This window comes from Anthonomus grandis, chromosome 3, assembly GCF_022605725.1.
Source record: "Anthonomus grandis grandis chromosome 3, icAntGran1.3, whole genome shotgun sequence".
Lineage (NCBI taxonomy): Eukaryota > Metazoa > Arthropoda > Insecta > Coleoptera > Curculionidae > Anthonomus > Anthonomus grandis.
In genome coordinates, this window is record NC_065548.1 from 271,949 (window position 1) to 282,996 (window position 11,048).

General features: G+C 32.9%; 1 long non-coding RNA gene across 1 annotated transcript; it reads right to left on the reverse strand.

Annotated features, from left to right (window-relative positions):
- Window positions 1–6,685: 6,685 nt before the first annotated feature.
- LOC126734591 (uncharacterized) lies at window positions 6,686–9,012 on the reverse strand. Its single transcript, XR_007660095.1, has 2 exons — window positions 8,912–9,012; window positions 6,686–6,880 (listed from the first exon to the last, which is right to left on the reverse strand). It is a non-coding gene; the product is annotated as an uncharacterized LOC126734591 (long non-coding RNA).
- Between the last annotated feature and the right edge of the window lie 2,036 nt (window positions 9,013–11,048).

Below are 11,048 nucleotides of genomic sequence, written 5' to 3' on the forward strand. Positions count from 1 at the left end.
ACTTGTGGAAGGCAAAACCGAGGGCAAAATTATCATTTCCTTCTCTTTAGGAGATTGTGCCAAATTTGCAGGGCTCCTAATAGCAGAATGATGAGAAGTATTATCAGGCAACATCTGTCTTCTTATTTCTTCAATTGTCTTTATATCTGGAGCAAAAATCTTACTTGAAAAATCTTTCGCTACTTAGCCTATAAATGTGCCTTAGGCTCAAAGGTTTAGAACTTTTATAAAAATGAATAAAAAAATCCGAAACGCATCACCTAAAGCCAAATAACTTATAAAAATGCGGAAGTACACACAGTGGTGATCACATAATCAGCACACCCTAAAATTTGTAAAAAAAAATCTGTACCATTTTTTAAAAAGGACCCAAACCGCATTTTAAAACTTCAATCCGTTTCTCAGTTGACGTGTTTCGGCGATTTTTTTATAAAGTTTTTATAGTGCCTTTTTGTCACCATTAAAAAAAAAGTATAAAAATAAAACTTTTTTTTGTGAAATTTTAGGTAAAATACTAGTGTAAAATAACTTTAAGATTCTCAAGAGCTCTACCTATTTAATCCGAAATAATGAGTATAGTTATTATTTTAAAAAAAAATTAGTTTTTTTGCATGCGCACTCAAAAATTCTATAGGTTGTACTTACCTGTTTGTCTTGTAGATTCGAGGTTTTGCACTGCACCGACCATTCTTTGCGTCCGTTTCTTGTATATTATAGCTCAAATTTATTAAACACTTTTTAAAAAATAAGGAAAACTTTTCCCTTTCTTTCTGCAAATTATGAACTTGTCAGATCAGAAGAAGCTTAAGTCCACTATTATGTTTATTGCTTAAATAGCCTAATTGTGTTACCAGAAGTAGCCTATGTCCACATTTATAATTTATTATATTCACATAGGCTTTAATTTGTAGTTAGACTCCTTCCCGTAGTTAGAATCTCTGGTTGGCGCATTGGGAAATAAACATAAACAGGCTTTTAGGAAACAGTTTGAAAAAACACTCCCGTTCAGACGATTTATGAGTTATGTCGGAATACAAAATGCTAGGGATTTTTATTTTTGGTATGGTTTTTGCTGGCTGGAATAAGCTGCTACTGGTGGTCCAATGAATGTTTGTAGTGTCACAAATTGCATTTTCAGAATTCTCCTGGTTTTCTTCAATTACTTCAGGTTCAATAAGGCTTTCAGGGCTTTCGTTTTCAATGTTGGAAGTATTGTCGGTACTACAAATAATTGCCAATTCATCCTGGGAGACTCGTTTTGGCTTCTTCTTTTTAGGTGAATCCATTTCAATATCACTTTCAGATGAGGGCTGGTACTCAGAGCCGGAATCTTGAAAAGGATCTTCCATATCTGAATCATCGGATAATCCATACTGGTCAATACTCATAGCCATTTCTTGTAATTCTTTAGGTTTTAGCGGTTTTCTACTGCAAGCACAAAAAAGTAAGCATCAGCTGATGGGTTTTTAAAAATATATATCATGTAGGTCTTCACCAAACATAACGACTATAAATGCTGTAATTATTATTTTTTAAACGTACGTACTGTAAACTGTAATAAACGTATTATACAGTATTATTTTTATTATATTAATTTGAATTCTAAATACCTATTGGAACTTTTTATAAAATTATTATGTTCAAATTTTTACGAGGTGTAGAGGCATAAATTCCAACCGAAAAATATCAAAAAAATATTCACATATTCAAAAGGCTTACTAACTTTTTGTAATGTTCAATGATTTTTTGCCTTATAAATTGACGTTATAAGAAACATACAGCTAATGCCTAAATTTCCACTTTAATCTTAATTTTACGACTGGGACATATACGTCCCTAAATCTAAATATCTGGGTCTTATTTTATTTAAATACAACATACAATATTTTACCTTAACTAAAACTTACCTTGTCATAGTTTTAATTCACTTTTAAAGACAAAAAAACACCTTTAATAACCACAAAAACAAGAGCGCCACTTAACCGCTTGTTTACATTTCAAATTTACTATCCAATCTAACCTCAAATTAAAGCCCACGAGTTATATTTAATTTCAAAAACTGGATAATACTACTGGGGCAACAGCCGATATAAAAATAATAAATACATTTTTGACCCACCCGTTTGTAAAAAGAATTGCCTGGGACATATATGACCCACTAGTATTTTTTAAACATTTAATTTAAAAATAAATGCGTATATTAAAAACAGTTTTTTTGGTGGGACACATATCACCCGTTAGTATCGAAAGGGTTAATTATGTTTAGTAAATACGGCGTTGCCAATTTTAGCATAATTATAGGAGGAGCAAAATTGGAAAATAAATCGGACCAAAAACGACAACAAAAGGCGGCAAAACTAGTTTTGCAAGCCTTTGTTCGGAACAAAATGATTTTGTTTTTCCAATAATTTAGATACCACTAACAAAAGGATTACACGTAATTAGGAGGGTTGGAGGATATAGCAGAGGGGTGTTATCACAAGCAGGCGGTATCAAGTTAACCTAATAAAAGTCCCCCGCTCATTAAATTCATTAAATAAAAACGACGCGGAGATAATTCGGTAACGAACTGACCCTGGGGCTTTGTTATTGCACCCTTAAGAAATACGCTCTTTCCCCCTTTATTATTTTGAGCCCTATAGGTACATCGCTCGTTATAGATTTATTTTTTTGACGCTTGCTAAAATGTAGTAGGTATCATCGTTGTCAGGTCAATTAAAATATTATAATAATTTACTTAAAAAGATTCCTTTGAAAATGGGAATAAAAGAAAAATATTGTTCCACATGTTGGTAAGAACCCACATCATTTTGTCCCTTTAAAAATAAAGACAATGATGGAAGGAACGGAAGGCGGTCGTCACGTGTCTCTTTTACTGCTGCCAATCAAACATGTCAAAGTGACACATCGGGGAAAATCACGTGTTCGGCTAATTCGTATAGGTAGGATATGAATTTCATTTTCTATTAAGAAGATTTATTATTACCGTACGATAAATATATTCTATTTTAATCTAGTGTGTCATGATGGCTATCTTATCACAGTCAAGAAGGCTTAGGGAAATTGAATTCATAAAGTTTCAATTTTGAATAATTCATAAATGAAAATTGATAAGAATTCATAAATGTTCAAAAAAAAAAACGCTTGGACACGTCGATTTTTATTTTTAACTGCGGGTTTTCTTACTATAATTTTATGCATATTCAAAATATTAATGTATTTAATCAAAAGTATTGTATAAACGTTGAACAAAAAGAAAATATTCTAAACTAGACCGAATTAAATGTTCAAATTGAGCCCCATTAACTTCTTGACAGTAAGCGAGTCTTGATTCGAATTTTCTCAGAACGTTGCGTATCATTTCTTGAGGTATTCGTTGAATCTCATTTCTTATATTATTTCTCAATTCTTCTAAATTGTTGGATTTATTTACATACACTCTATGCTTTAAATAACCCCACAAAAAGAAGTCCAAAGGAGTCAAGTCGGGGGACCTAGCAGGCCACTCCAATTGACCCCTTCGCCCAATCCGACCGACCCGGAAGCGTATTGACATTCTCTACTGCGATTGAACGCATATCTCAAAATTTGAGACGTCGAATTGCAATAGAAAATGCAAAAATCGGCGTAATGTTATATCATACCTAACTACAATAGGATGCAAAAAAGTTAAGACTCTAATTTAATTATAAAAATGAATGCTGTAGCGAAAGACCTGTTGACAAAGTGATTTTCATCTTGTAAATAGGGACAGTGTTTTTGGAAATCTTGTTATTAAATAATAAATAAATTACACTTTTTTTATGACACAAAGCACAGCGAGTTTGTTTTTCTTGGTAAGCAACCAGATGATTCACTCGATCATATTTGGAAAAAGCATGGGCTTTTTTTGGAAGTTTACTTGTCCTTCCGATTTCCGATTTCTTTTTGAATGATTCCAGTATTCCCACCGCAATGGACCGTCTGAAACTAAGATGATCCATTTTTTCATCATTGAATTTGTGAAGACGCCACGAGATTTGTAGAGCCATATCAACAAAATGACTAAAAAGGGGGAAGTACCATTTTTTGCCTCGAATGGATGTTCTGTATAAACGTATGTTTTGGTTTGCCCTGTCTACTCCGCCCATGTTTTCGTTATATATTTTGATAATATGCGGCTGTGGGACGAGAATCACCTTGTTATCTTTCTTAGAAAATCTTTTGACTTGTATAGTTGGAAAAACAATAGAATAATTGGCAGCGATGTTGACAATACTATTGTCATGCCACTTGCAGACCACAATTTCATTCTCTTCTGTTGTAGCATAGTCAAAATTACCACGTGGTTGTTTCTTTATTTCACTGGCTGTCACTATTGGGCAATTTTTCGGTAAACGATTTTCCCGAATTGTTCCAGTACCTTTTACGCCTCTAGAGTTTAATTCAGAAAGCAGCGGCAACGACGTAAATAAATTGTCAAAAAAGATGTGGTAATTCATGTCTTATTGAGAAGCCTTTAAAGCATCTACGAACTCAAGGACAATACTTGCGCCCATTCCTAAAGGTTTATATTCATCTGAAAGTTTAGTATTTGAGCCTTGATATGGCTCAAACCACTCAATATATCCTAATCTGTTGGTTCCAGTACATATTTTATATCCCCAGCGAATGGGTTTCCCACGTGTTTTGTGTAAGAAAAAATAATTAAAGTGTAAATAAACTAAAGATTGTAACACTATCCAACAACAAGTACTACTCAAAAATAATGTGCTACTCGAACTTTTATGATATATGACGTCGATGAACCTTTTCCCGCTCTTGACCTATATATCCTAAAGTTAAATAAGGTAATGTAAATAAAAAATAAAAATGATTAACGACTTAAACTCGGAAAGTGGGCCGAAGAATCGTCAAATAGTCCTGCAGCGAAGTGAAGTACCTAATGTTGTTAAATTAGTTTGCCTCTGGAGCGGCTAAAAACCCGGAGATTCACTGCGTCGTCGAAAGCGTGTCTCAATGCCTGCTAATTGGTACCCCAGAGAAGATCAAAATGCTTGAAACCAAAATCAAAAAAATCTCCTTTTTTCACTTAAAGGACAAATTTACTGGATTCGGATGCTGCTTGTTTCCTTGCGTTCACAATTTTGCATGAAACTTGGCGATGTGTGTTGCGATATATAAAAAATTTACCTTGTCGACTGCTTGGTATGATGTACCTGTGACTTCTGCCTAATATAGGTATGTATACCTATCAGCTGTCCACCAATCTGCCTATCCACCAATCTGCCTATCCGGCTCGAAGGACCATGTATTGTGTATGGGCTTTTCCACACACGGTATTCTGGGTTGTGATTTTTTTCTTCAATAAAACACCAATTTTTCGGTAAATAAGTGTAATTAAAAGAATGAAATAAAGCACTGCACTAACCGTACAATTCTGTTATTGTTGTATAAAATATACAAATAAAAATTTTACAAAGTAAAATTCTGATTCTAACCGAATCTTGTGTTATATACTGTTTTAATGACCTGTTGGCCTAAAGTTAAAAGTGTGGATGTATATAAAAATATGGATGGAGTGGAGAATGTGGCTGTGTAAAATGCTTACATATTGAAACGTTGCATTTGTGATTATAGGAGGATCTTTGTACTATTTGTCGGCTTTAGTAAGGAAATTGAATAAGCGGTTTTAAGAAATTAAAATCTAATAACTCTGTTTATAAAACTTAATATGCCGCCTGTAATAAAATATTAAATTTATATCATGCGGCTGGCGCGGCGACTAAATAAATTATAGTCTAAACACCACGAATGAATTGTTTCGTTGGATGTCTTCCGTAGTAGGACACCATCGACTCGTCTACACTGTGATGCTCGGCTGGAGGGGCCATATCCATAAACTTTTTATTCAAAATGTCATCAGGCACAAGATTAGCATTATCGCAACAATGTAGATTTTGCATTATATGACGATACCGGTTTCTTGACATTGAATTAGTGACCAAGCTCTGGTTAGTATCAGGAGAATTTTTCCAGTACATTTCCCGACGCGAAAGACAATTGTAGCCACTTAGTATAACAATATTCCAATAAAACAACGCATTTCATCGTTTGTTACATCAGCATTACAATTATTACTACTGGCGTACAAATTTGTGTAAGTGACCAGCAAGTTTATCATTTCATCGTCAAAAAATAAAAAGAACGTGTCCACTGGCAACTGTTGTTGTTTTGGCATACAAACAGCCTCCCAAGTAGTTTTTTCACATTTTTGGTCGACGAAAATTCATTTTTTGCTTTCGCTGGCTTGGACATTTTTTTGTTTTTTACAAGACGAGATAATGGTAAACTATCTTCACTATCGGAGTCGGATGCACTCTCAGAATCAACATTTTCAAAATTTACCTCAGCATTAGCACATATTGTGTAGTGCTACACAAGTAAGTATTTATAAGCTCACCAACAAAGTTTGGTGAGTATCTTGCCACTCGCTCCCTCAATAAACACCTAAATCTTGTTTTTAAAACTCCAATAGCTCTCTCAATAACATTTCTTGCAGCAATTGTGCATGACTACGACTCGAGACGTGTTGAGAATCACCTATTCGCTAGGTATCGAAATCTACTTCGAGTAGTCGTGACCTTCCGAGTCGCCACCTATCGAGAAGTTGAGAATCACATAATTCACAAATAACTATATACCCTCTAGTCTTGTCTTGTCTTGTTTTGTTGATGGCTTTGCTGCAAGGCAATTGCCAGCCCGATTTGGGGGAGACTCCTTCTTTGTCTGGCTCTGGACCATGCAGGAATCTCCGAAATATCTTCTTATATTACAACTTTGCTCGTTCTGTTTAGCTTGTGACTATAGCTTTGTCTTGTGTCGGCTTTATGGTTTGTGGCTATAATACGGGAGGAAAACGTTAGTATTACAACAAAAGGAATGAGGGACCACACCAAGCACTAAAACAAGCGGGATTGTAGGATACAAGAGGGGTATTGGATAGTTGAGCTTCAAAGTTTAATCTTATTGATATTTATAAATCGCATGATTATTTCTATTGATTCGTCGTCGGGGGCAGACAGAATTTGAGTTATGGATAATGGTGATATTTTCTTTTTTAATACAAAGATTCAAAACAAGTCTAGATCGGGTATATTATTAATAGGGCATTCAAAAAATATGTGGTTTGGGTCATCAAACATACCGCAGTCGCAATAAGGGCTATCTTTTATTTTAATCTTATATAGATGGGCGTTAGTCAGGCAATGACCTGTGCGCATTCTAATTATTGTTGTAACGTGATTTCTATCTAAAAGATGATCTTTAAATTATTTACTCCTGACATTAATGTGAAGGGAAAATTGATTTTAGTTAAATGAATCTGACTGAGAGCCGGGATCAATATCCATATCAAAATTTTGATTGAATAAAAAGGTTTTTATTATTCTTTTATTGTTTTCTGACATGTTTAAAAATGCATCGATGATGCTTTTAACTTCATCTGGGTACCAAGAAGATTCATGAGAATTAAAACTATGAACTGCACTTGTAGAAGGCATTTGTGTTTTGAGACTGTTTTCTTTTCTTAATGAAAAAATTGGAGAGCTAGTTTCTTTTTGGGGTCTAGAGTTAGGGGAAATTAAATTATCATTATGTGCCTTTACATCATAACCTTTATGAATTATTCTTTTCTTTGTATTATTTTCAGAGACTACTTGTTGGTATGATCTTTTAATAGGGTCAGTTTTTGCATGTTGGATTCGTCTTTGTGATGGTTGGATTACATTCTCTTTTAGATTGTTCTTTTCAGGACTATTTAGGTTTTTAATATTGGGGAAGTCAGAAGGATGATATACAAAATCATTACGTGTCAAATAGGTCTTTTTGACAATTTCGCTTGCATCAAAAAAGGGAATATTTTCGAATGCCATTAACTCTTTTATGTTTTTTTGCCTAGTATATTCGGGGCAGCTTTTGTCTGTAGATTTATGGGGACCTTTACAATAAAAACATCTAGTTTCGCAAGGGGGGTGCTTCTCTAAATCAGATTTTTTTTCCTCACCACATGTGAAGCACCTTTCTTTGCCTTTACAGTTAGTGCGAGTATGACCATACCGTAAACATCTAAAGCACTGTGTTACAGGGGAGATGTATATAGAAATGGGTCTTTCCAGTCTATAGATATTTAGGGATTTGAGAAGACAAACACCTTTAAATGTAATAAGAACCGAGCCAGTGGGTTCATATGTTATATCTTTGTCTTTAATTATTTTTCGGTTTAATCTTTTAACCTCTAGAATTTCTATGCCGGTATCAGATTTAGAACATTCTAATATTTCTTTTTCGCCTATTTCTATGTCAATTTGCCTGACTAACCCTTTACAAGTCACAAAGTTAAATGGAATATAGATTTTATAGCCCTTATTTAACAGGGTTTTGTTTTTAACAAAATTATTTGCAGACAGGAAATTAATGAATTCTACAGAGATTCTGTTTAAGCCTTTATTTTTAATTTTTTTAACGTCTGTCAGATTTAGGTTAAAAATGTCTCTAGCAATTTTAATATTATTAAATTTGCCTACATTAAAACCCACTTTTTCAGTGGATTCTAAATAGACAAGAAATGGGCCAGTATCATTTTTAGAATAAAAAACTGGTTCTTTTTTATGGTTGTTTTTTTTAATGTTTGAAGCCTCTATTGAAATACTACAAACATCAACATTGCCATTATCTATACCGTCACATTCTTTTAGCATTGTTGCCATGGGCTGGGGGGGCCGCCCCCCCCCTGCTTCACTCATAATACTTTAACTTTAAGCAATGTAATTGGAAATAAGCATGCACAAAATGGAGATTTTTTAGCCAAAAAGCAAATAAAAGCAAGCTAGTATGTAGAAAGCTTTAACCACTTAGAATAAGCTCAACTTACCTTTTACACGCGCAGAAACAGAAAATAAATTAGTAGGACAAGATCGAAACACAGCCTCCAAAAATTTACTGTAGCCTGTCTCGCGAACGCAAGCCGAATGTATATACCCTCTACTTTACACTTTATAAGCGATAAATAAATACTAACACCACAGAACACAAATATATAGAGAAGTGGTGGTTGCATACAAACTGAAAGAAATTCTTCTGACAAATCAGCTAGTGGCCTCTCGCTTGGCAGCGGAAACTGTTGTAACTAACTTGACAGTTTGACGTGTCTAATTGGACCAATCGAAATGGTAGAAAGGCGTGGCCAAATTAAGGCGGGAAATCACATTCTATTTAATCTGACAATCTTATCATTTAATCGTAATATCTAAAGCAAACGCCTAATCAAAAAGGTTACTCATAGAGAAAAGAGCCTTTTTGTTTAGGTGTTAGCATCAGATATTGATCTGAACAAAAATAAAACTTTTCAGCTTTATTTTACATATCTAAATAGGTTAATTTACTGCAATAATCTACGAAAGTGTACTAACAATAGTGTACGACATATCACCAATTGGACAAATGGAAATAAAACAATGTTTTTTTTGCTTTAATACATTCATTATTTAATTTTCCTGGAAAAAAAAATACTTAAAATGATATACATAATATTCAATAATTCATTATAACAGACATTATATAAATTAGAATTAATCTAAAAATGTTTAAAATTATTTTGTTAGCACTGAACTACCCTAATTTTATACAGATTAGAAAAGGTCAACATTTTTGTGCTATTTTCTCATAATACATCTAAAGGCATTCCCATTAGGTTAATAATATTCTCATTTTATTGACACATAGAGTCAATAGAGGATGAATTATTCTTATTTAATATGTACTTGTATCTGTTTCCTAAAGAAAAATTAAACAGATTTTAAAATTATTTAAATTATAATCTACATATTAATTTTTAAAATTAATTAAAAATTCTATAACAGAGTATTATCAAAAGAAACAATATATGCATCGACAAAACAAAATAAACTCTTTCAAAATGAAAACAACTTTTTAGTATAAACACTTCTACATATTCTACATAGAATATATTTGTTGGTGTCTTATAATACTAACAACATATCTTGGAACTATAATATTACTAAAAACTTAATTCAAGGATAGATGTTTACATAAAATAAAAAGAAACTCTTAAAAAACATGTTGTAAGAAAAACATTAATTCTGATCCATTCCGGGTGCTCAGGTCTCTTATACAGGTCTCTTATAGCCGCTATACCTATGTCTTGTCTCAGTGAACACAGGAAGTGGTATGATACGAGCAGGAAATAAAATAAAAAAATAGAAAGTGCAAACCTTATAAATCAATTTACTAAATGATTTATGTAAAAAAAGACAAAATAAATGTTTAAATAAATATGTATTGTAGTGTAAAGCCAGGGGTATCAGCATTATTAAAATTTGTGGAGAACTGATCAGAAGAAATTCTATAGCTCAAAGTCTGAATAATATTTACATTGCATATCCCTCTCCATGTTTTTCTTATAATATGGACTGAAGGAAATTAAAAAAATCTTTTATTACTGTTTCTCAGAAATATTTAAAATATACATACTCTTACATCAAGGTCAGGAAAATTTCAATCAATTTTTAATTGTTGAATAGAAAATGAGAGGCCAGACATTTTGTAATATGTATTTATAATAATCAAGTTAAAAATTAACTACTTGAAAAGTGAAACTTCTTCATTGACTCAATCAACTGAATTTGATTTTATTAAAGACTAAAGATTGACAATACAAAAACATAATAGTAATAAATAAAATCAGATTTTCTTACCAGAAACCTGGAATTGCTTGCCGCAAATTAATTAAAACAGTACTCCCAATATTGAAAGAGAACTTTTTAGAAAAAAAAGTCATGAATTTAAAATAACATCCTTAAAACAAATAGCAAACTCAACCCACGCTGGCATGCATTGAAATGAAAAACAAACTCAAATGGTATGACAATGACAAATGATGTTCTATCAGTTAATGTCAACAACTGTCTGTCAGCTCCCTGTCAATTTTGCCAAGCAAGATGGCCGATATACGATTCCGATTTTCACCATACAAGTTTCATCCATGTGAC